General features: G+C 42.5%; 1 protein-coding gene across 3 annotated transcripts in view; it reads left to right on the top strand.

Moving 5' to 3' along the window:
* The first annotated feature begins 1,096 nt into the window (after nucleotides 1-1,096).
* The window catches only part of CDH8 (cadherin 8), a 255,600-nt gene continuing 244,615 nt past the window's right edge, over nucleotides 1,097-12,081 (top strand). For 2 of the 3 annotated variants that reach the window (XM_070953109.1, XM_070953107.1), the window contains exons 1-2: nucleotides 1,097-1,270; nucleotides 2,981-3,039. The gene's annotated coding sequence lies outside the window, so the exon portion shown is untranslated. The remainder of the gene's footprint in view (nucleotides 1,271-2,980; nucleotides 3,040-12,081) is intronic. The other variant, XM_070953108.1, reaches the window with a different exon arrangement.

Below are 12,081 nucleotides of genomic sequence, written 5' to 3'. Positions count from 1 at the left end.
TAAGAGGCGGTGAGGGCGGGGGGGGGGCTGTCTTTAAACCCAAGCCAAGCCACCCTTCACCGCCAAGAGGACTAGAAAGTTGAGCGTTAGCTAGCCTGGGGGGGCGGGGGCGGAGAAGCGGGGCGAGGGAAAGCGGGAGGGTTGTGCGGGAAAGCCCCCCTCCCTCCCTCTCTCTCTCTCTCTCCCCCCCTCCCTCGTTCTCCCCCCTCCCCACTTTCTCTCCTTTTAGACCGGCCTCCCAAGCCGACCGAATCAGAAGTGTCAAGGGAGGAGGAGGAGGAGGAGGAGGAGGAGGCGTCTCACTCATTTCCCCCCTCACTCACTTTGCCCACCTCGCGCTTTCCCTTTTTCGGCGGGCGCGCGAGCGTCGTGGGGAAGGGGGGGGGCGAGACGCGCGCGGGGAAGGTTGGGGAGGGAGGGGGACACACACACACACACACACACGCGGGGGCGCGCGCGCGGAGCCCGCCGGCGTCTGAATGAGCGGATTTATTTCGGAATCTCCCTCCCTCCCTTCCCTTCCCTCCCTCCTTCTTTCCCTCCCTCTCTCCCTCCCTCCCTGCCTGCCTGCCTCCCGCCCGCTCGCGTCGCCGGAGATGGGCTTTCGCAGCCGCGCTTGCTGGTGTTGCTGCTGCTGCTGCTGCTGCCGCCGTTGCACCCGCCGCCGCCGCCGGAAAACCTCGCACCGTCAGACGAAGCACTGAAGAAAGAAAGGAAGGAAGAAAAGAGAGAGAGAGAGAGAGAAAGAGAGAGAGAGAGAGAGAGACGGCCCGGAGGGGGCTAAAGCCACAACTCCGCCGCCCTTTGGACCCCCCCCCCAAAAAAAAGAGAGCGAGGGACCCCCTGAAAGTGAAGCCAGAGAGCCCCCCCCCCCTCCGAAAGGAAGGCGAGACAGCCGGAGGGGAGGTTTGGAAAGCAACACTTGCGCCTCGCAACCCGACAGCCGACAGCCGAGAGGCAGGTGTTCTGTGCTGGCGCTCGGGCAAAGCTCGCCCGGACTAGTGGCCGCCGTCGACCGAAGGAGCAAGCAAGGCAAAGGCGACGCCGGCGGACAAGTCTTCACCCCCCCCCACCCCCAAAGCTTGGGAAGCGGATCGGGTTGTCCTGGGTTGAGCCGCCGCCGTCTTTCTTTCGTCCCCCCTCCCCTTCTTCCATCTCCCCTCTCCGCCCCGAAGTGGTGGGACTTAGCCAGACGTATTTTTTCCCCCTTCTCTCCTTCGAGCCGCGAAGCGAAACAACCCCGTAAGTCCGGCTTTGGAGCGTGATTCTTGTGAGTGTTACCATCCTCATCCTCATCCTCCTCATCCTCATCCTCTTCTCTCCCCCCCCCCCCCCATCAGCAGCTTCTCCCTGTTCGAGGAAGGTTCCTTCCCACGTCAGAACTAACACCCCGGGAAAGAGGAAGAGGGGTGTCTCGAGGTGGGGGGGGAGAGAGAGGTGGTTGGGGGGGCTCCGTCGGGCAAAAGTGTTCTCTTTAACTCAGATCGCTCCGCTACGAATTTTTTTTTCCCCCTCTCTGCCTCCTTCCTGGCTCTGCCGTTCCTTCCTGGGGATTCCTGGCTTTCGGAGAAGATGGGGAGGGGGGGGAGAGAGAGAGAGAGAGAGAGAGAGGGAGGGAGGGAGGGAGGGAGGGGGAGAGAGAGAGAGAGAGAGAGAGACGGCGGAAGGTGCCAGTTTTTGCGGTGGGGAGGTGCACTTATTGAAGGTTGGGGGGCTTTGGGTCTCAAGCTCTAGCGCACTAGCTTCTCCCTTTCCTCTCCCCCCCCCAATTCTTATTTTCCACCGGCTTGAAGATAGGCTTACAGCCAAATCTTGAAAGACATTGCTTGGTTGCCGGTATGCTGAAATTAACCCCCCCCCCTCCCTTACACACATAGAAAATGAATGAATAAAGAAAAAAAAAATAAGAGGGAGGAAGCCATCCATTCATCAGAGCCATAGATGATGGAGGAGAAAAAGGTGCAATGGGTGGAAAGAGAAGAATTCTTTCCCTTTTCAAAATAGCAACATCTCCGGGACAGCTCTGAAGGAGGAATCGGAATTAGGGTTGGAAGGGACCTTGGAGGTCTTCTAGTCCAACCCCCGCCCGAGGCAGGAGCCCTCATCCCATCTTTGACAAATGAATGCCCAATCTTTTTCTTGAAAGCTTCCAGTGATGGATCTCCCACAAGTCCTGGAGGCAAGCTGTCCCCTTGCTTAATAGTTCTCACCGTCAGGAAATTCCTCTCATTGCCCAGGTTGGCTTTCCTTCTGAGGAGCTTCCCTCCATTCATTGCTTCTTCTTGCCTGGGAAAACCAGAACTAGCTGTCTAGTCTCCTCCCGATTTCCCAAAGCAGGGCAGTATTTGAGTTATGCAATAGAGAGAACATCCCTGCAGAAAAACCCGTCTTCTTATCTACAAGTTGTTCCTCTCCTTCTCCTCTATTTATTCACTAGGCTGCCTACTTCAGAAGCAGACCAGCTAATGCAACATGAAACTTGCAGGAATCACCTTCGCTCCGGTCCCATATTAATGGCATCTTTGCCCATCAAGAGCAAGCTCAGTAGACATTCAAACTGCAGCTCTTGTTAATCTGTCTCTCCCCTCCACCACTGCCACCCCCCCCCCTTTCAGCATTTCATTCTGAATGGAGGAAGGGTCAGGGCTTGGAAGAATAATACATTCTTTTGCATTTCTGCTTAAATCTCACAGCTTCTGGAGGTAACATCCCCATCAAGCTGTCAGTCTTCCCTGCAGAGTACAGTGAGGCATAGCAGAACATTTTGTTCAGCTGCTGAGGGGCGGGGGGGGGGGGGGGAGCAAATCAGACGAAGGCTTAGAGGCTAGGAAGGGCTGCCTGCAGATCTGCCCTTTTCTGTGGGTGATGGCAAAAGACTATTTTTGGGGGGTGGGGGGAAATCCCTTGTGGACTGACAGCATTAGTAAATGCAGATTCCATGGTGATTTGAAGCTTACAGCTTCTATCTTAACTTGAACAGCTTGAAGAGAGAACACGATGGAACCATTCCAAAGCCAAATGAAACACGGATGCCAACAGGTACCTAACTCTAAGTCTAAGTCTAAACCTCGTTTTTAAATCCCCTTGGCTAGAGAAATACCTGTGATGCATGGTTAGCTGGAAAAATGATTGATCCTTCAGAGGGGTCAAGGGGTCAAGAGAGAGACAGGAGGTTGACTGTTGATACCCAGGGAATATCTCTGCTTCTTTATATGTTGACCCCCCGTCGTGTTTATAGCTGATCTCAAAGCTTAAGTGTGTTTGCATAAATAGAAATCTAACCGGTTGTCCACTTCAGTTGCAAGGAAGCAGTGTGAGAGTTAAGGGAGTTGTGCCAAAACCTTGTAAAGTTCATTCACCCTTTTAAAACAAAAATCCTAGAGAAATTTCTTGGGGGTGAAATATGGCTCTTAGTTTTGAGTTTTCCCCGAAAGCCTATTTCCCTTGGCATTGTTGCAACTTCTTTGGAAGTAGAGTTGTATGGAACTGTCCGGTGTGAGGCTTTGTGAAGAGGCAAGGAATCCAGCAAGGATTCTTTCTGCAAATTAAAACCAACAGTATGGACACTGGGAATGCCTTCCCCAGAAATACAAGTTTGCTTAAAGTATCCAAGCCAGAATGATCCAAACTGCAAACGGTATCAGTGATGAGGCTGGTTAGAAAAGCTATAAGTATGAGGAGGGATAAAAGCTGAAGATTGTGATAGTGTCGTGCTGCAATGGCACTAAAGCATCCCTCATTATTCACGGAATGAAAACACTATCAATAAATATGCATAAATCAATCCATGCTTATCATAACTGTTGTGCAAGCTTTTTTGCTGACCACGTTGGCTTTAACAAAATGAGAAGGGGAGAGAGAGAAATAAAAAACAATGCGGAGGAAACAAAAGGTAGCTGTGAATTAGTTTGATCTTTGCATATCTATCTTCATCTCTGCAGACCCAATATCGGAGCCTCTCCTGTGAAAAAATGCAGTTGATTCTGGTCTTCCTTTTGCAATATTGTCCTTTATAGCTTTCATCCTCTTCTCCTTCCTTTGACAAGCTTAAAGTATATGATGCATCATATCACAGGTAACCGTGATCAGACAAGTACTTGGTTGAAACTCAGGGAGGGGCCTTATCAGGTAGGAAATAAATAGCAGCTTGTCATCAACAGTGTGTTTATAGTGCTTACATTTTTTGTTCCCACTAAATGGAATCAGTTGACCCGCTCAAAAGATGTTAGAAGGCAATTGTGCCTTTTAAATCAAAGGTCAGGTTCTTGACAAATAACAGTTTAAATAAATCTCTCCAGCTCACATTCTATCTGCTGCATACAATCCACTTTTTTTTCTCTTTCCATATAAAGAAGAAGAAAAAAAAAAGAATCTTTCTCTAACACCCTGGCAGGGAGCTCTGCTATGATAACTTATAAAGAATATGGTCCAGGCTTATTTGAATTTCACTTTGAGATGCAATTAAAAGGTTGCCAAGGTAGCTCCAGTCCAGCCTAGGATCTATTTTCGGTTTGGTTTGGGTTTTATATCCATATAAAATAGCCCCAGCTGTATTTTATCACTGCAGTGGATAGAATCCTGTCAGCATTATTGGCTTTTTATATAAAATTGTTCTCTGCAAGTTTTATTTATTTGGAGAAAGTAAGCAAAGATGTACAGAGCTGGATATTTTTCCAGCCATATATGTGTACAAACACACATGCATGCACTAACATTTATGTCTAGATGCTATTGATACATTTTTTTTCCCTGGAAAAACAAATAAAATAGATCCAGGCATTTTTATCACCTGGTTTCCCAGGTACATTTATTGTCGAGAGATGAAATTGTCCTCTTTTTTTGGAATAGAACTTTAAGATAAACAAGTTGAAAGATTTCTGAGAATTATATGTGTCCCAACAGAGTCTTCCAGTTGGGCATCTTTGATCGCTGGAGAAATGCTTTAAACCAATGGTCAGATCTAGGATGGCTAGTCATGCATAACATAGATTTAGCATTTTAATGGGAGAAATAATGCAATGTTGGTCAACCAAGATGTTGTCATGATGAGAGATAAAGTCAACAAGGGAAAGAAAATCCATAAAAAGGAGAGGCTTTCAATGGAGTTGAAGAGATTGAAAACTGTTGCTGACACTAAACCTGCACGAATGCTTTGTTTTACAACATACCGTCACTGAAGTAGGTAACAGAACTCAGGCTGACCTTTAAGGAATGACAGCTACCTACAGAATGGGGATTGTGAAACTTAGGTTTTACCTTTCTTTTTTGTTATTGAACTCACTTATTTACATCAAATAGATGGCCTGGTGTTGATAGTGCTGTACTCTTGCTATTTAATGTTTCAGATTTTTAAGCACAGAAATCATGAATGAATGAATGAATGAATGAATGAATGAATGAATGAATGAATGAATGAATGGAATGCGAAGAAATGTAACTTGTCTTCCTCGTATTCTACCTCGCAGTTATGTTTTCTCTTTGATCTTGAATAGTTCAGGAAAATCAATAGTAAAAGTTGAGTGATAACAGTCTGTGTTTATGGAGAATCCAATTTAATAGTGACTCCAGAACTCTCTAATCCTATATAAGAGAAATATCCATACTTGTAACTTTTTTAAATTCTTTGTTTTAAGTACTTCGTTTAAAATGATTTTTATTTTACTTTACAGACATAATTTTTGACACACATTTGTACGCTTTATTATTATCTATCAATAGAGTAATTTATGTTGTATTTTACTATAGAGAGTTTATGCTATGTTGGCACTCTATTTGATTTCTTAGGTTGTATGAGTTCTAGACTACTAGACATTGAATAACCTTACTGGTAACTATATAAGGGATTGTTGAACTTTGGAGCTGTTAAATTATCAGAATTTTTTATGGTAATGAACTCTATATACCAATAGAAACAGCAGAGCAAATTTTGAGTATGGGGCTTGATTCAAAGGTGTTTGGAAGAAGGAATAACATCTCTGTTAAACTATGGATACCTAAAAGTTCATATAGTTTTATATTTTTTAATATAATTCTTCCCCTGTTTTAGCATGGATTTTTAGTTTCTATTTTGTAGATTGATTTATTGTAGGGATTTGAATTTTATCAGAGAAAAACTGTGATTCAAATTGTGTTGGAGTTTGTTGCTTGTGTTCAGGAATCCAATAATTAAATTTCTAGTGCTTAAATTTAATTCTTGGGAAATAACTGGTGTTCATATTTAACTAGGCTGATCTGATTCTCTTTCTTTGTCTTTGGCATTGATGAGTATTTCTATGTTATATCAGCAGTAAGAATATAAAAGAGTTACTCCCACCAAAAGATAGACATGTGCCTCCGAGAAACCTAAAAGCAGGTTATGAAGGCAAAGAGTTTTTATTTTTTTAAAAACCACTTTGCAATTTCTGTCATTTGAAAAGCAAATGCATGCGGGACATTGATAGTGTTAGACAACATTAAATACAGTAAGTGTTTAGAAGCCACCTATGTCATACTTGTTTGGCAAATCACATTCTGTTCAAAGATTCTCTTTTGAAGGAATCAATGTTCATTGTTCTTTACATTTTCATGCTGAACAGTTGAGATTTAGGATGTGATTGGAAGGTCACCAGAACTATCGAATTTGACTTCGGGAGATGTGATGAAGGTATATATAGGGGAGAGAGAAAATGAGATCAGCCTGGCAACTAAAGAGGGTCAGAGGGAGAAACCAGTTAAAGGTCTTTCATCTATGGTATAAATCTTTTCAGAGGTCACAGTTTGATCCAGAAACACTCTCTCTCTCTCTCTCTCTCTCTCTCTCTCTCTCTCTCTCTCTCTCTCTCTCTCTGTGTGTGTGTGTGTGTGTGTGTGTGTGTGAGAGAGAGAGAGAGAGAGAGAGAGAGAGAGAGAGAGAGAGAGGAAGGAAGGAAGGAGAGAGAAAGAAAGAAAGAAAGAAAGAAAGAAAGAAAGAAAGAAAGAAAGAAAGAAAGAAAGAAAGAACACAGTTTTCTCTCAATGAACCCTGAATAGATTTTCTGGAATCCTATATATATAATATCAGATTTTGCAGAAATATGTATGTTTGAATACAAACACAATCTTCGTTTCTTGAAGCAACAATGCAAAAGTTAGTATATTTATACACTAGCCTGTTTGCCTTCTCTCTGAAATGTCAGTATTTTTTTTTTTAAAGATCTGTTTCTAATCTGTATATTTAACATAGTCGGATGGGGATGTTGTTTATCTCAAGCCATAGAATGTATTCTTTTAATATAACTGGTTGATAGGTCTTCAAAACTTGGATATCCGTTTCCTTGTGATCTATGGCAAAATCTGAAATAACCCTAAGGGAAGCTGAGGCATTACTTCAGAGTAATGCAGTGATAAACTACTGACGAGCAGACTTCATTGTGGATAATCTGCAATGTGTCTCGGCTTTAAAGAGAGCTGAATTGTCAACCACCATCCGTTTGGACTTTTCAGCTAATAAAATCCCCGTTTCATTCATGTTGGTTTTGCAGAATCTCCTCAATGGAGAAGAGGCACAATCTGGTGACTGACAGCTTCTCATTTTCTTCACTGAGCTTAGCAGATCCACTTTCCAGCTTTCTCCATTTAAAATGGCACACTTTGTTTGGGACAACATGCTTCCAATAACATCAAACATAGATGAGAGGGAGCAGAGATTGCTAGATACCTTGTTGTGATACTTTATGGGGAAATGAAGATGGTCTGTGAACAGCCACAAAATAGGGCTGCAATCATTGGGTAAGGGATGAAAAGAAGGGAAGGGGGAAAACAAAGAGCTTAGCTCGATTCCGTCCATTTCAGACATTATTCAAGTGTAGCCTTTCTTCGGCTTGATATAGTCTAAATATAATACCTATGGTTTTTATTTTTACCTAGGATTGGCAAGGCTAGTTAAGAATTGGTAGGAGTTGTGGTCCAACACATTTGCAAATGCTAATATGGGGAAAGCTGGTGGAATGTACGATATGCATGAATTTGGAGCATAAAATATAAGCGTGACTAATTTATATTTTGCTGTGACCATGGAGTTGTTATAACCAGGGGACCTATTTTAAATATACAGTTATAAGCATGAACATGCTCACAACACTGTTTGATTGGTGACAGAATGTATGACTGCATTTAAAAGCATTATGGCCTGAGATCCTGTAAGGTCCACCCACATTGGATTTATAGTTGTAAATTCATATCGTTTGCTGATGTTTACTGATGACGGGGAGTCAATTTTTTTGCTCATGAACAAATCTGAAAGTGGCCCCTTTGTCTTATAGGCCCCTTTTGACTGTGTGGGACAAAAGAACCCAACTGGCCTTACATTTCTCGTTAAGATGGCATAATCGGTGCAAAACCAAATTAAACTAATTTAATTGTTTAATTTAATTTAATTATTGATTGAGCTGCCTTACAACTCCAGAATGACTCTGGTCAGCTCATCATATAGCAAACAGAACAAAAGACAATTGTATTTGGAACAAAGATATTTGGGATAGAAAAATTAACTGACAAGAGTTGCTTTCAACAGCTCATATAAGGTTTGCATGCCAAAAACAGTTTGCAGAAGAACAGAAACAGTTGTTTTAGGTGGCACTTTCCACAAGGGGCACTGTTTCACTTGCTCCAAATGTCATATTCACATATTTTGAAAGCAGTGGATTTCTGACTGAAGCAGAGATGCTGGAGGGGAAGGTATTTCAAACCTTGCACTGCATATGGACCTATCAGTAATAGCTGTTGTCTATAGCTTTTAAATGGTAAGCATCATTATATAGGATATCACCCCCTTATAATAGATTGCTATCAGCCTCCTTCTGATTTTAATACATGCCTTTGTGATTCAGGTGGAATAGCAATAGTACTTAGAACATAGAACATAGAATAGTAGAGTTGAGAGGGACCTCGGAGGTCTTCTAGTCCAACCCCCTCTCCTGCTTCATAGTGCTTTACAGCCCTCTCTAAGCAGTTTATAGAGTCAGTGTATTACCCCCAACAATCTGGGTCCAAAAGGATGGAAGGCTGAGTCAATTTTAAGCCAGCCAGGATTGGATTGAATTGGCAGTTGGCAGAGTTAGCCTGCAACACTGCATTCTAACCACTGTGCCACCACAGCTCTTAAATGCATATTTTTTTTTTTTTTGCCAGTTACAGATAAAAATGTGTAATGCATTTCTGGATCCTTTCTGGATCGGGACTCGTTAAATACGGTCACTCATGCCCTCGTCACTTCCCGCCTGGACTACTGCAATGCTCTCTACATGGGGCTCCCCTTGAGGAGTACCCGGAGGCTCCAGCTGGTCCAGAATGTGGCCGCGCGGGTGGTTATGGGAGCGACGTGATGCTCCCATGTGACCCCCCTCCTGCGCGAGCTGCACTGGCTCCCGGTGGTCTTCTGGGTGCGCTTCAAGGTTTTGGTTACTACCTTTAGAGCACTCCATGGCTTAGGACTGGGGTATCTACAAGACCGCCTTCTGCCACAAGTAGCCTCTCACCGACTAGTACGCTCCCATAGAGAGGGGCTCCTCAGGGTGCCGTTGGCCAAACAGTGTCGACTGGCGGCCCCCAGGGGGAGAGCCTTCTCTGTGGGGGTACCCGCCATCTGGAACGAGCTCCCCCCGGAGACACGGAGGATCCCGGATCTGTGCGCTTTCCGCCGTGCCATCAAAACATTTTTATTCCAGCAGGCCAGCCTGGCCTAACCTCCCTTTTAAATTGTTTTTAAAAATTTTTTAAATTTTTAAATTTTAAATTTGTCTTATGAATTTAGGGTGTTTTAAATTTCATTTTCCGGGCCAATTATTTAATTGTATTTTAATGGTTTTTTAACATTTGTATTATATGTATTTTATTTGGCTGTTCACCGCCCTGAGTCCTTCGGGAGTAGGGTGGTATACAAATTCAATAAATAATAATAAATAATAATAATAATAATTTTTCATCACTTACACAAAAATATCTCTTCAAGATGAAAGGAATACGTGGATTAATTTTGGATGAGAAAACAGAAACATGTTAATTTTCCTGCTATTTTGATATCAAAAAGCAATTCACCCGGAATGCCACTTTTGATATGCAAGTCTGATCATCACCTCCTCCTCCTCCTCTTAAAAAAACCCCCACAACAATTACTTGTGGTTGATGGAGTGCATACAAACTAAGCAATTTTTTTTGGTTTTATTTTGGAAAGTGGACCATTACAACTTCAGTGAGAAAAATTATAAGTGATGCAGAATTGCTAAGATTAGCTGAATGTCCAGATTAAAACTATCCGGAATGACTGCAGTGGTACTTCTTTGATGTAGTAAATCAATCACAGGTGGAAAACTTTTGGCCCTCAGGATATGGGAGCCATCAATACATTTCTGTAGTCTGCAGAACCTCTGCAATTTCCTAAAATTAGTAGCATGGTTTTCTGACATGAAAACGCATTATGCACAAAAATTGCACAGTTAGGTTGAAATCTAGATTCACAGACTTTTTTTTTTTTAAAAAAAATCAACTTCCAAACTCTTCCTACACCTCTGGATATATATATATTTCACACCTGTTTGCATTTGTAAACTTCCAAATGCATCCTCAGTCTCTTTTTTCATAAATTATTAATTACAGGTAGTCCTTGGTTAATAATAATAATTGGGACCAAAATTTCTGTTGCTAAGCAACATGGTTCTAAACCTCACCAACGCAGGACTGTGCTGCTTATTGGCAATATTTTTGACATTTCCATTATCGTTAAGCAAATCCCGCCCTGTCATTAAGCGTGACATCACATATAGACATCACCTATACGTCCTTCTGCTGTTTTCCCCAGTGGTTTTGCTTGTCGGTAGAGAAGCCAGCAGTAAAGATGACAGAGGGAGATCACATGACCTCAGAAGTGCTATAATGTCTACAACTAGGATTGATGGAAAGATCGGTGCTGTCATAAGTTAAAATAGTTGCTGAAAGAGTGGTTGTTAAGCAAGGAATAGAATAGAATAGAATAGAATAGAATAGAATAGAATAGAATAGAATAGAATAGAATAGAATAGAATAGAATAACAGAGTTGGAAGGTACCTTGGAGGTCTTCTAGTCCAACCCCCTGATTAGGCAGGAAACCCAACACCACTTCAGACAAATGGTTATCCAACATCTACTTAAAAACTTCCAGTGTTGGAGCATTTACAACTTCTGCAGGCAAGTTGTTCCGCTGATTAATTGTTCTAACTGTCAGGAAATTTCTCCTTAGTTTTAACTTGCTTCTCTCCTTGATTAGTTTCCACCCATTGCTTCTTGTCCTGCCCTCAGGTGCTTTGGAAAATAGCTTGACTCCCTCTTCTTTGTGGCAGCCCCTGAGATACTGGAAGACTGCTATCATGTCTCCCCTAGTCCTTCTTTTCATTAAACTAAACCTACCCAGTTCCTGCAACCGTTCTTCATATGTTTTAGCCTCCAGGCCCCTCATCATCTTTGTTGCTATTCTCTGCACCCTTTCTAGAGTCTCCACATCTTTTTTTTTACATCGTGGCGTCCAAAACTGAATGCAGTATTCCAAGTGTGGCCTTACTTACAAAGGGATACCTTCTTTGGATTTCATCTCTGTTTGGGATTAATTGGTCAAACATCAGGAGGGGAAAAATGGACTCTGTTATTGAGTTTATCAATGGCTCTCTATAATAGCTAATGTCCTAATGGTGTGATATTTAGGTATGTGCAATTTCTCCAAAATTTTAGTTACAGGTGGGGACACGGGAGCATCAAAAGGTTGAAAAAAAATGCATACATCCTCCTCCATACCAAACACTGTTTTAAAGGTGAATTTATGAAGGGTATTAGAAAGAAAAAAAAATCCATAGCTAAAAATAAGAGAGTATTACTGCTTCCAGTAGCATCTCTCTCTTTCTTTCTTTCTTTCTTTCTTTCTTTCTTTCTTTCTTTCTTTCTTTCTTTCTTTCTTTCTTTCTTTTTGATGAATACATTCTTTTATGTCTGTCCTTTGTGACATTAAGCACTTGAGATGATCCATTTCCTTTAGTAATGGCTTCCTTTATCATAGTAAGTAGGGCCCATTTTTAGCATAGCAGTCAGAGATGGGGAAA

Source organism: Pituophis catenifer, unplaced genomic scaffold, assembly GCF_029215685.1.
Source record: "Pituophis catenifer annectens isolate HBS135680 unplaced genomic scaffold, rPitCat1.0.hap2 SCAF_13, whole genome shotgun sequence".
Classification (NCBI taxonomy): domain Eukaryota; kingdom Metazoa; phylum Chordata; class Lepidosauria; order Squamata; family Colubridae; genus Pituophis; species Pituophis catenifer.
Note: the sequence above shows the minus strand (reverse complement) of the source record. Positions and strands in the feature narration are given on the sequence as shown.